Source organism: Formica exsecta, unplaced genomic scaffold (genome assembly GCF_003651465.1).
Source record: "Formica exsecta isolate Colony F162 unplaced genomic scaffold, ASM365146v1 scaffold122, whole genome shotgun sequence".
Lineage (NCBI taxonomy): Eukaryota > Metazoa > Arthropoda > Insecta > Hymenoptera > Formicidae > Formica > Formica exsecta.
The window spans coordinates 2,241,861-2,253,147 of NW_021848556.1; the positions used below are offsets into that span (position 1 = coordinate 2,241,861).

Here is an 11,287-nt window from a genome sequence, read left to right on the forward strand (position 1 = left end):
GCGCATATAACGGTACCGCGATTGTGGCGCGTATTCGTTTCTCGAGTCTCTACGCTTTAATCTTCCCGACAGTTATTAATCTTTCCGTAATTTAACGCCAGAATTGCTGAGGTACGCTCTGTAAGATGAATCTTCCGAAGAAACGCCGTCATTAGGCAACCCTTGGCGTTCTACGAATGTGCGTACTTGTATATCTCCTCGTGAATACATTTTCCGCGATTCCTATGAGAGCTCTCGTCTCTTTCCTCTCTCTCTCTCTCCTTTTCTCCTGATCAAATAATGCGATATCTATTCCTGCGTATAAAGCATCAGTTTCATAATACGATTGTAAAATACCACTCCTTTAAAAAGATGTTCAAATTATGTGTCTGCATGTATTCGATAAATCATGATTAAAACGAAAAATAATGAATTGGTGATAAATCGTTGAACGCGGTTGCGTCGTCACGCAAGCCGTGATAATTATCAGAATTTATCTTGCTAAATAAATGCACGGACCATCGCGCATCGATAGTATTAATTGATCATTGACTTGGTTTAGATTGATTGGCCGACGGTAATTAATATTGGAATACGATGCGTGTAATGGAGAGGCCCAAAAACCCAGCTTAGGGATGCAATAATGCATTGTTGAATACGAAGCTGTCCCTCTCTTCTCTCTTTCTCTCTCTTCCTCTCTTTCATAATTCATCGTTGTCCGCGCAACATGCGGTCCGAGACGTGTTCGCATGTCCACGGGACGCGAAGAAATTCGATAAAAGTGTCATTTGGCTGGAGTCATCGTTGCAGCAATCTCGCCGGTTTCAAAGCCGCCGCCGTCGACAATAGCTTTTATCGAGTTTGGAAAAAGTAACGCAATATCTCGGCCTGCAAGCTATCTTAACGACCTTCGCGTGCAACATGGACTTTCTCTCTCTCACACACATGCACACACATATATATATATATATATATATATATATATATATATATATATTTACTCGCAAAAGTATTTTGTAATTGGACGCAATCGATTTTGCAATTCGATCAGCGGGATTCAGGTAAGTAAGGATCGGTTTTGAATTGTAGCCCAGGTGCAAAAAATGCATACGTGCAATATGACGAATATTGACCACGTTTCGTTCAAGGTATTATTGAATTTGACGAGAGAAAAATTATTTTTAAGATATGTCGCGCATAACTTATTCTCTGACGCAAAAACCAATGTCTGTTTCGTATGGCATATCAATGTAATTCATAAAGAATGAGAATCTTATTTTTCATGATCAATTTATATACAATATGAATTTATAAGTATATTTTAATTTCAAATTTTTAAATCTTTGAACTCTTCTTAAATCTGTAATATTATTATGATATATTTTAAGGTTTTTATATTTTTATTATAGTAATTTTTTGATATAATAAAATTTATCATTATATTCATTACATTTTATTCAGAATAAGAGAATATTATTTTTGAAAAGTAAAATTTTATTATGCTTTAGATCTAAAAATTAATATCTAAAATTTATTTTGTGACATTATAGTGAGTGGATTTTTATGCATACTTTTTTTAATCGAAAACGGAACTCTTCGACGCGTACTTGAAAAAATGCTAATATCGCGTGTGAATTTTTCTTTCCTTGATATTGTATTGGAGAGCCATTTATTATTATTAATTTAACTTCTCGCTTTATGATTAATAATTTATAATATACATATATGATTTCAAGACATGTATATTTTCATACGAATGTAAAATTCGATACGTTGCTGTAACGCGCAATAAGTCACATCATACGTGCAATTTATACTGGTATTATTCAGACGTTATAATGAATCAACAACAATTGTAATACAGTGTGATTGCCTAATTAAATAACAAATAGCACGGACAGTATCTAAAGTACAATGTTAATATACTTTCTTATTCTCGAAACTAATAAACGCACTATAAAAAGAATAATTGGTATGCCAAAGGCATTAATTAACCTAAATTCATCATTGATGAATGAAAGTACGTTTTCTCTGCGTACAACAAAAATCGCTGACTCTTTGGGCGAATGATCCATCATTTCGTTTTATTCGCGGTATTATTTATATTACAAGAATGATAAACTATATAATAAGAATAATTTTTTTTTCGCAAAAATCACGAAAACAAATCTCCTCAAATGTTTACTTTTCTTCGACTAATAATTCGCTTTTACGAAGTTATTTGTCCAATCGTAACTATTTGAAATGCTAGATACGTGCAGAGATTAGAAAGACATTCTCATATGCGAAGAATTTGTCATATGCAGATTACACGCAGCAGTTAAAACTAAGATTGATTAAACAAAAAAATGAAAACAAAAGTTGAGCTAGGAATCAAGGATTTCTTTGATGAGATTTATTAGCAAAATTTTGATATCAAGTTTTGTTAAATATATTATTTACGTATAAATCAATGGGATAAAATCTTTTACATCTGTTAGTATTATAAGTATGTACTATATAATATTTGCATCTTTATGTTTATTAATATTAAGTTATATATAATTTTTGTTTTTTTAGAAATAAATTTATATAATCATTTATAAAATTTTTTTGCTTATTGTTTTGTATACTTGAATATCTGTTAAAATTAATTCAGTGATAGTAAATTACAAAGGAAATATATAAAAGCTCCGTAGATAGATATGGTGAATCGCGGTGATATAATTTTCAAGATGCATTAGGAGTAAAAAAATTTCAAAGCTATTTGTCAATGTCTATAAACCGATTGCATGACTAATACCATTAATCAGCGCTTGGGAGAAAATTATAAATTTCACGCTGTGAATCGCAAATCTGATATTAGTACAGATTGCAATATCGATACGATTCGCTCGTAATAAACATTGGCTCGTAGCAACAATTTCGGCGCGATTACGGGCGTCGATCGTTAGATTTACTGTCGTTTACCCCTAATGTTGTGTGCGGCTCTCGCGCCGTTTCAGAAGCATAGCTCTCTAGATCAAATGACAGCTCGACATTTAATGCCAGTGACATAATCATTCATGCTTCGCGCAAACGACCTTGGAAAACAAACTCTCAGTTCTCCTGGTTCTCGGAGTCGTTGCTCGGATGGTGAACGCTTTTTCTTTCCTTTTCTTCTTTTTTTCCTGACTCGCGATCATCTACAATATACGGTCGCGATTTCTCTCTTGGCCTTAATAGCAAACTCACTTGATTCTTTCTCCTACCCTTTCTCCGGCGCGACAGCCGCACTTGCATTCAAGGTCTTTGCAAGGGAGAAAGGAATTCGCGTCTCGGGAAAATGTGAGCAGATTATTATTGGTAAATTAATTGCATATAATATCAATATATCAATTTATCGATTGATTATTATATGGAATATCTTATTTTCTATTTTTTTATGCTCTTTCATTAATTCAAAGCCAATTATTTTTATAAGAATGTTGGACAAAATAATTTACTGAAATTGTATTACCATTACAATGATCAACATTACATAATAAATAAGAAAGTGTTTATACTTTTTAAATACATCTTAACAATTTTGTGTGGAATAATTTTACGTAAAAAAAAAACAACAATTATTGTAAAGCCATTTCTTATAATATACATTATATCGCAGTATTTCATCATATTACATCTAAATTATGTTATATTGTGAATATATATGAAATGGTATAGAGATTAGACTAATATCAGCAAAGTTATTTTTTAGGATTTTTCTTTTTGTTTCTAACAATGTAGAAATATAGCTTTTGAAAATATCCTAAAGTCCACATTACCCAGACAGCACAAAGATGTCCTTAGGACGTCCAAAGGGCATCCAGATCTGCAATCATAATCAAGTTCAAATTGTTTACAAGTGCAATATAAGCTGGCGATGTGATAAAAATCTTTCTACTTTCGAATCTTTCTCTAAAACTAATTTAATAAGGATGCGTTAGCTACTAGCGAAGCGCTTTTGCGTCTTTTAGTTTATATAAGCATTAACTGAATAATGTATATTTTGTATATCTTTTATACTTCTTCATATCAGTTTACAGTTATGATTACAGATTGTGCTATTATCAATAAATAAATTATGGATGGAAATCGGTTGCTAACTAAGCTGATGAAACAGTAAACTAAACTATTTAGGTAAAAACCAGAACCAAATTTTTCTCAAATATTTGCAGGTAAATTATAAAATGTTTTTTGCAATTAAAACTTGGCAGATATCAAAATGAATAAGAAAGAAAGTTACATACCACGAATAATCTGCGATCTTAATTTAAAGGACAACATCATCGCATGCACTCACGTTATTGCATATTCACATGTGCAAAGTTTATATAAGTAGCGCGATATGCACTCGGAAATATAATTATGGTTTTCTCTCAGATGCACCGGATTAAAAAAGAAATGCGAATGGGAATGTAAATTTTTCAATAAACAATATGCTGAAAATAATTTTTTCCTACTTTCTTTCCTTTTTTGAGTGAGAGAATGAGAGAGAGAGAGAGAGAGAGAGAGAGAGGAGGGGAGGGGAGGAGTGCGCGTGCCCGCGTGTGCGTGTGTGTGTTAATCGCGAATTATATATGACCGATAATATCTTCTATTCGGCATGTTCAAAAAATTTTTCAATGCTTTAAGCACTTCTTTCTAGTTACAATTCAGTAATAAATGTTTTTAGAAAACCTTTTTCTTTTAAATAATTTATCGAGTTAGGCAATCGTTTTCCCGCGCTAAGGCAAAGTGATCCCAGAAATTTCCGAAATGCGCGTAGTCAGTTCTAACCTTGAGGCTATGATTTGCAATTGTAACAAAAGGTTAAACAGATACTGTAGTAAAGACATTTACAAGAATGCTCATGAATAAAAATTAATTTAATGTATTTAGCAAATAACTTCTTGGAGTTCCTATAAGATATAAGAAGAAAAAAGATTACGTAAAGTTTAGATTTACGCAAATCTGCGTTAATTTTTTGGAGAGCTTTGATTGTAATTGATTATACAAAATACTCATAGCTAAAGCTTATAAATATAAATATAATTATATGACAATCAAAAACATGTTTTTTATTCATAATCTAGTGCCTCATATCTTTCGGTTTTATGATTTTTACTGGAATGCAAATCTATAGACTAATACGTGTTTCGTTATCAATACAGATTTCTCGATTACACGTTCGCGATCTTCTCCTTTCCTTCTATAAAAAAAATATCATGCACCTACGCTATAAGAGAGAGGAGAGATGCGTGTGCGTCTTGTCGAAAGGCATCGTGCATCTCATACAACTTTCTCAGCTTGAGTGACGTAACTGCAACGAGAACTGCTGGTTTCGATGGCATTTCCGTGAAAGAGGGAGGAGGGAAAGATCGAGTAGAACTGGACCGGTGAAAGAGATCGCGAGAAAGGGGGATATCTGGTCATTCGGGGGCACCCCACTATCACATCGACCGATACTATCGTCGTCGTGCTTACGAGAAGCCGTGTGTTAAAATGTTTAGCACCCCACTTCTTGCAGCTATTCGGTCCCGAAGGTGGAAAGCACACCACGGGTTTACTTCAAACGTATCGCGATCGGTTGTTCAGTCCTTTGGAAACATTGGATCGCGCGGGATCAATCGCCGTGAAATTACTGTGGATCGTAGGAGGATCAGTCCTCTTATCGATTATATCGATCGGTGCGTGCTTTGGTGACATTTTATAATTCTTTTTCAAGAATATATACATATATCAGCAGAGCACGCTGATATTCTCTATCTTTTTTCTTTCTTGTATTGTCGGATCGTTAAACGAAAATTATCGACACATCCGAAGATCGTCGTGTTGTACTACTGCGACATTCTTCGTCGTGAGTTTGCGGAATCGGAAGGAAGATTGCGTGGTTACATCCCGCGTGGACGGGATGAACTAGTGAATTCCTAGAGGATGAACTAGTGAATTCCATTGCCATACGTGATACGTGAGTTAAATTCCAAAGGTAAGCTTCTCTGTTAGATCGTGGTATGTTGACTCTTTTTTTTCTACACGATATTAATGATCGCTACTTTCTTTACGCGATCCGCGAAGGTAACTTAATAGCATTATTAGTCTGTATCATTTCTTAATAGATCAACGTGTTAGTTTTTGCTGATGTCACTAACCACTATCCTCTGGAGTATTTCCGGAAGGAAAGTGTCGCATTTCATACAACGAGAGACTCTTGACTTTTCCGCTGTAATTTCACGAGCACTGTTACTTGTGCAACATTAAGAGAGAGGAGAAATGAAAATAATTCAGCCGATTTTGTTTGATATAGATTTAACAAGCACCACGATTACGATGAAGTGATTTCACTTCTTACGATTATGATACGCAAACGCAAAGACATTGGCATCAACATGTGCGAGAATTATTGCACGTGCAAGTTACACTCTCAGTGAAATATATTTATCGCTGATATAAGAACAACAGGAAATCTTCTGTAAAATATTAACTTCTCACTTCAACTTTGCTTTCACTACCAAGTTTTAGATCGAAATATATTTATCGCTGATATAAGAAATGCTTGTTTGATACGCCATGCAATTTGTTCCCGTACAGTTTTTTATCGAAATAATTTATTAATTCTTCACACATATAACTTTAGTATCTACGACGAATTAAGTCGGGGTAAAGTGAGAGAAATTGGGTTGAGAGAAGAATTCTGTCAGAAAATGCAAATACAACAGGAAATCTTCTGTAAAATATTAACTTCTCACTTCAACTTTGCTTTCACTACCAAGTTTTAGATTTCTTCTATCTTTCGCGAATAACGGTCTTGGGTCTTGGAAATAATAATCGGATAATATCGCGATACCCCATCAAATCTAATACTCTTGCAGCAAGGAAATATCTTTCTCTACCAATGCACTTGGTAGTGAAAGTATTAAAAAAGTACAAAATGTCTTACATTGTACAACTTACAGTATACAACTCTAATATATAACTTTCTTGCATTGATTCTAACAACGATTCAGTCTGTTTTAACAATCATGAAACGAGTCGAAAAGAAAAATAGGCGTAAATAGTCACAATCTTGACGTTCTCTTCTTTTCTTTTTTCAACGATTTGATTCTTTTGTATGTTATTTATGCTTGTTGTATAAATTCTATGCACGAAAGCTTCGAAATTACTGGTTTCACACACATATGGAAGTAATATGTACCCTTCCTTGATTTAATGTTATGTTGCAATACCGTGAGTTACTTTTTTTCAGTTTTTCACACGTATAGCTATTTGTTAGTAATTAAGAGCTCAAAACTGTACATTTGTTTGATTTGACATAAATTATCGTTGTATTTGATAGATTTCTTATTCTACAGCGCACTTTGTGGCGCGGGCAAATTAAATAATCAAATTACATAATTTTCTTACATAATTACATAATTTCCTTAGTTTTAATTTTTTTTATAATTTAACACTTAATTTTATACTTAAAAATAACGAAAAAATAACTTAAAAATTCTATAATTTATCACATAATACGTTATTTTTTGAGTAATTGAAATTGAGGAGACAGTTTATGTCATTATCAAACAAAACTTCATTATGCAGATTGAATATTTGTCCCGTTTGGTTATATTTCATATTTCACGCTTGCTCATGTTTGCACTAATTATCATACAGCATGCAACTTAGAGAGTTCCAGCATATTTTCCGCTTTTACTTTCACGAAGATTGTGTGCCAAAGAAATAAGATTTTTTTAAAGATCTTTTTAAATTCAGAACTTGGAGAACATATATATGTATATTTTAAGATTAAGAAGAAAGCAGATTTATTTTCGTTTGCACGATTATGGAAATTTGAGGAAAAAGCTATCTTCTTTTCCAGTTTTTTATGTATTATATAAAAAAAGAGACTGTGAAATTGTTTTCACAGTTAATTTAATGTATATTTTACCGTTATCTTCACGAGATTAACGCAACGATTGTGAAGCAATATTTTTTTACCCATAGAAATTTTAATGCAATCGCAAATTCAAACTTTCCGATTGTATCGGATTTATTTATACAGATTCGGCTATATATAATATATAATATATTCTCAATGGATAATGCGATATTGCACAATGAGATTCTAAAGTGAACATAATTTATCATATGTCTATGCGAGAGGTCGCAGGCTCGTTTCACTGTCAGTGATGTGAACCTCGTTGATAGCCGCACACACGTGGCACACAACGGACGCGATCCGCGCATGCACGCAATCGCGTGCGTGAATGTCGTTGAACATCCGTTTGCTCTATTGCACGTGAACTTTCTGTATAGTGGTATATATGCATATGTATATATATCGACGGTGAAATGGCCAACGGGAAGAAAGCGTAGCAGGAAACCAATGATATGTTGTTACGTTGGTCGACTTTACTAGTAGGACAACATAAGTGATCCTGAAAGTATGTACGCCATTGTACGCAGTTGCAAGGTTGATATCGCGAGACCGAGAACTATTCAAAAGAGATATACGAATAATTAATTTCTGTAAATCAATACAATTGAAATTAATGGAAAATGCAAATTTACCCAAGGATTATACAATGTAGCTTACGTTTATTCGAATGATGTTTTTATATAAAGAAGTTTTTGGAAAATACATTACACAGCATTGTATAATAATATATTTTTTACAGAAAGAAATTAATCATTAATTATTTTCTTTATTATCTTTTTCTTTTTCTATATTTCATTTTCTTTTCTAACTGCCATAACTTAAAAACTATGATATGTACGATCTATGTTCAAATAAAATTTTTTACTTGTATTAGTATGTACATTCCCTCTTTGAAATATTTTGCCGTGCATCTTGTATAAAAATGTATATTTATAACATATAATTTATTTATTTATTTATTTGTACAAAATTTGTAGAGAACTAGAATAGAAAAGAGACTTAGAATACTCATTATTTTACATGTCACAATCACGTGACAATATTCATATCTATTTTATAGTCTGTTTGACCCATTTAAGAAAGCCAAATGTAAAAATTATCGAAATAATAAAAATTCAACTTAAACAAAGCTAGCAGTAGTATAAATTTATGACAAAAGCGTGTTACATATCAAAGAGCTCGATTATATTTTTGACGCGCGGAGACGAATAATATTTAAATAATTAATGTCGCGGTACGTGGATACAAAGTCTTAAGAGATTGCTATTCATTACCTTTTTATGCAAATAAATAAATAAGAAAACTGGTGCAAATAAGAGCCGAGGCGTGGTAATTAATGCGCAAAACTTTTGTTGTTGTTTATCTTTGATAATAGGTATGCATTAAATATGTATTTTTGGACTGTTGTTTGGTCTATTTCTTCAGCATAGATAAAAATATATAAAAATTAAATTACTATTTTAAATTTAACATATACAATATTAGTTGTTGCAATCGCCATTAAAATCAATAATAATCGATAATCAGAGAGAAAGACTCACCAAAACCCGCGTAGAGTCTGTGCAAATTAATGGACAACGTCGAAACGCCATCGTCACATGTGTATCCGTCGGTGGTTTAAAATATAATGATGGGATGACGCAATGATGACCAATTGATACGTAAAGGTCGTAAAAACAAAAAAAAAAGGACGAATGTGATAAGTTTAAATTTTTTTTAATTTTTTGCAATTTCTCCACTATAGTCGCAAATACGTGGCTCATACTATTATGTAATTGTCAATGTATGATACGTTTCAATTTTCAGTGCAGTATTGCAATTAACATGTAAAATAATTCATCCTATTTAATAATTATGATGTAATTTATAGCAGTTTACTAACGGCGTCAAATCTGATTTGCGACACAATTTGTGATACAAATGCAATGAAAAACAACGATAAACGCAAATTTGAATTTCATAATACAGCTTGCGTTTCGTTCAAATGTGATGTGTGTGTTTTTATATAAAAAGACTATTGGAATGCGCGCACGTATTACATAAAAATGTATATTTACAATATATGTAATATATATTTTAGTTTGTACAAAAAAGAATTAAGAGAGAATGCAAATACTATTCATCTATATATGAATCTATTATATATTATCTGATCAAAATAAAATATTGTATATACAGACCCAATTAAAATTATTTATATGTAATTATAACTTATTAAGTAAGTTATAACATTTTGAAGAATTTGATTTATGTGTATGTGTAAACATTAATTTATAAGAAAATATTATATTTTGAGATTTGATATATATATTTTGAGAAATTTTATCTATTTTTTTGCCTCTCTATTTCTCTTTTTATAAAACAATTGTTTGTTTTGTATTATTTTATCTCCAAGATATTGTTAGATCGGAAAATATGTAAATATAATCTCGAATAATTAAAATTGTGTATATAAATATAATCTCGAATAATTAAAATTGTGTATATCTGAATAATTAGACAACTTCGTTGTGCAACTAATTTGATCTATCTTTTTTTTTCTCTACCAAGAACTGTGCTACTTGGCATTGCTTACATTATTTGAAACGTATAAATTTATTGCCGGCAGAATTCTTTTCAAGTCGACCAATTATTCTGGAGATAGAAAATTAGTTAGACTTCATTTAACTTTAACGTTTATAGGAATAATTGCAGCTTTTTTCTATGTTAATTATACATCATATACTAGATTGTATTAATTTTATCAATAACTTTGCAAAAATTACAAAATAATCTATAATCATCATTCTTTCCCCATATTTGTTTTAGCGCCTATGTCAAGTTCTTGCGAATATATAATTTTCCACCTTACTATTATTTTTACGATCAATGTTAATGTTTTTTTTTTTTACTGTACCGCGTCATTCGTTATGTTTCTTTTTTATCATAAAACTGCAACGTGTGAACTATTGCTAACTCCTTTCTATTCACCGCAAGTCGTAAGATTGCTACTCTATAATTTGGCAATTGCGCTGTCATGAAAATAGGGTCGGTATCGATGACATTTGCGTGTGTGTGTGTTGTGTGATAACCGTAATTGTCCTAAATAAGGTTTTCTTCGATTGTAATATCGAGGTTCTCAATTTTCAATAAGTTTTTTTAGTGGTTTTTTTTTTATCAGTAAAGGCAATTATACATGGTGAGGATAAATACTGATCTATCTGAGCGCCTCGTAAATCTTGGGAATGCACAGTGTGAGAAACATAAATGACAATAAGTCACTTGGAAGTTTTTCGATCTTATAATCTCGCAAGGCGTATTGTTGTGACATATAAAATGTATTCGAAACATTGACGATGGCCGATTTTACAGTCGTGAAATTACCAGATAACGCAATACTACATCGTATATGTTTTCATGATGGAATGC

At 31.9% G+C, this 11,287-nt stretch overlaps 1 protein-coding gene across 6 annotated transcripts in view; it reads left to right on the top strand.

The window, feature by feature from the left end:
• The window catches only part of LOC115245265 (elongation of very long chain fatty acids protein AAEL008004-like), a 57,248-nt gene that overhangs the window by 35,722 nt on the left and 10,239 nt on the right, over positions 1 to 11,287 (top strand). Inside the window, exon 1 of one of the 6 annotated variants that reach the window (XM_029823503.1) lies at positions 5,706 to 5,947. The exons of 3 other annotated variants lie outside the window; for them this stretch is intronic. The gene's annotated coding sequence lies outside the window, so the exon portion shown is untranslated. Of the gene's footprint in view, positions 1 to 5,705; positions 5,948 to 7,572; positions 8,385 to 11,287 lie in introns of those variants that run through there. 2 more of the 6 variants (XM_029823543.1, XM_029823527.1) reach the window with 2 other exon arrangements.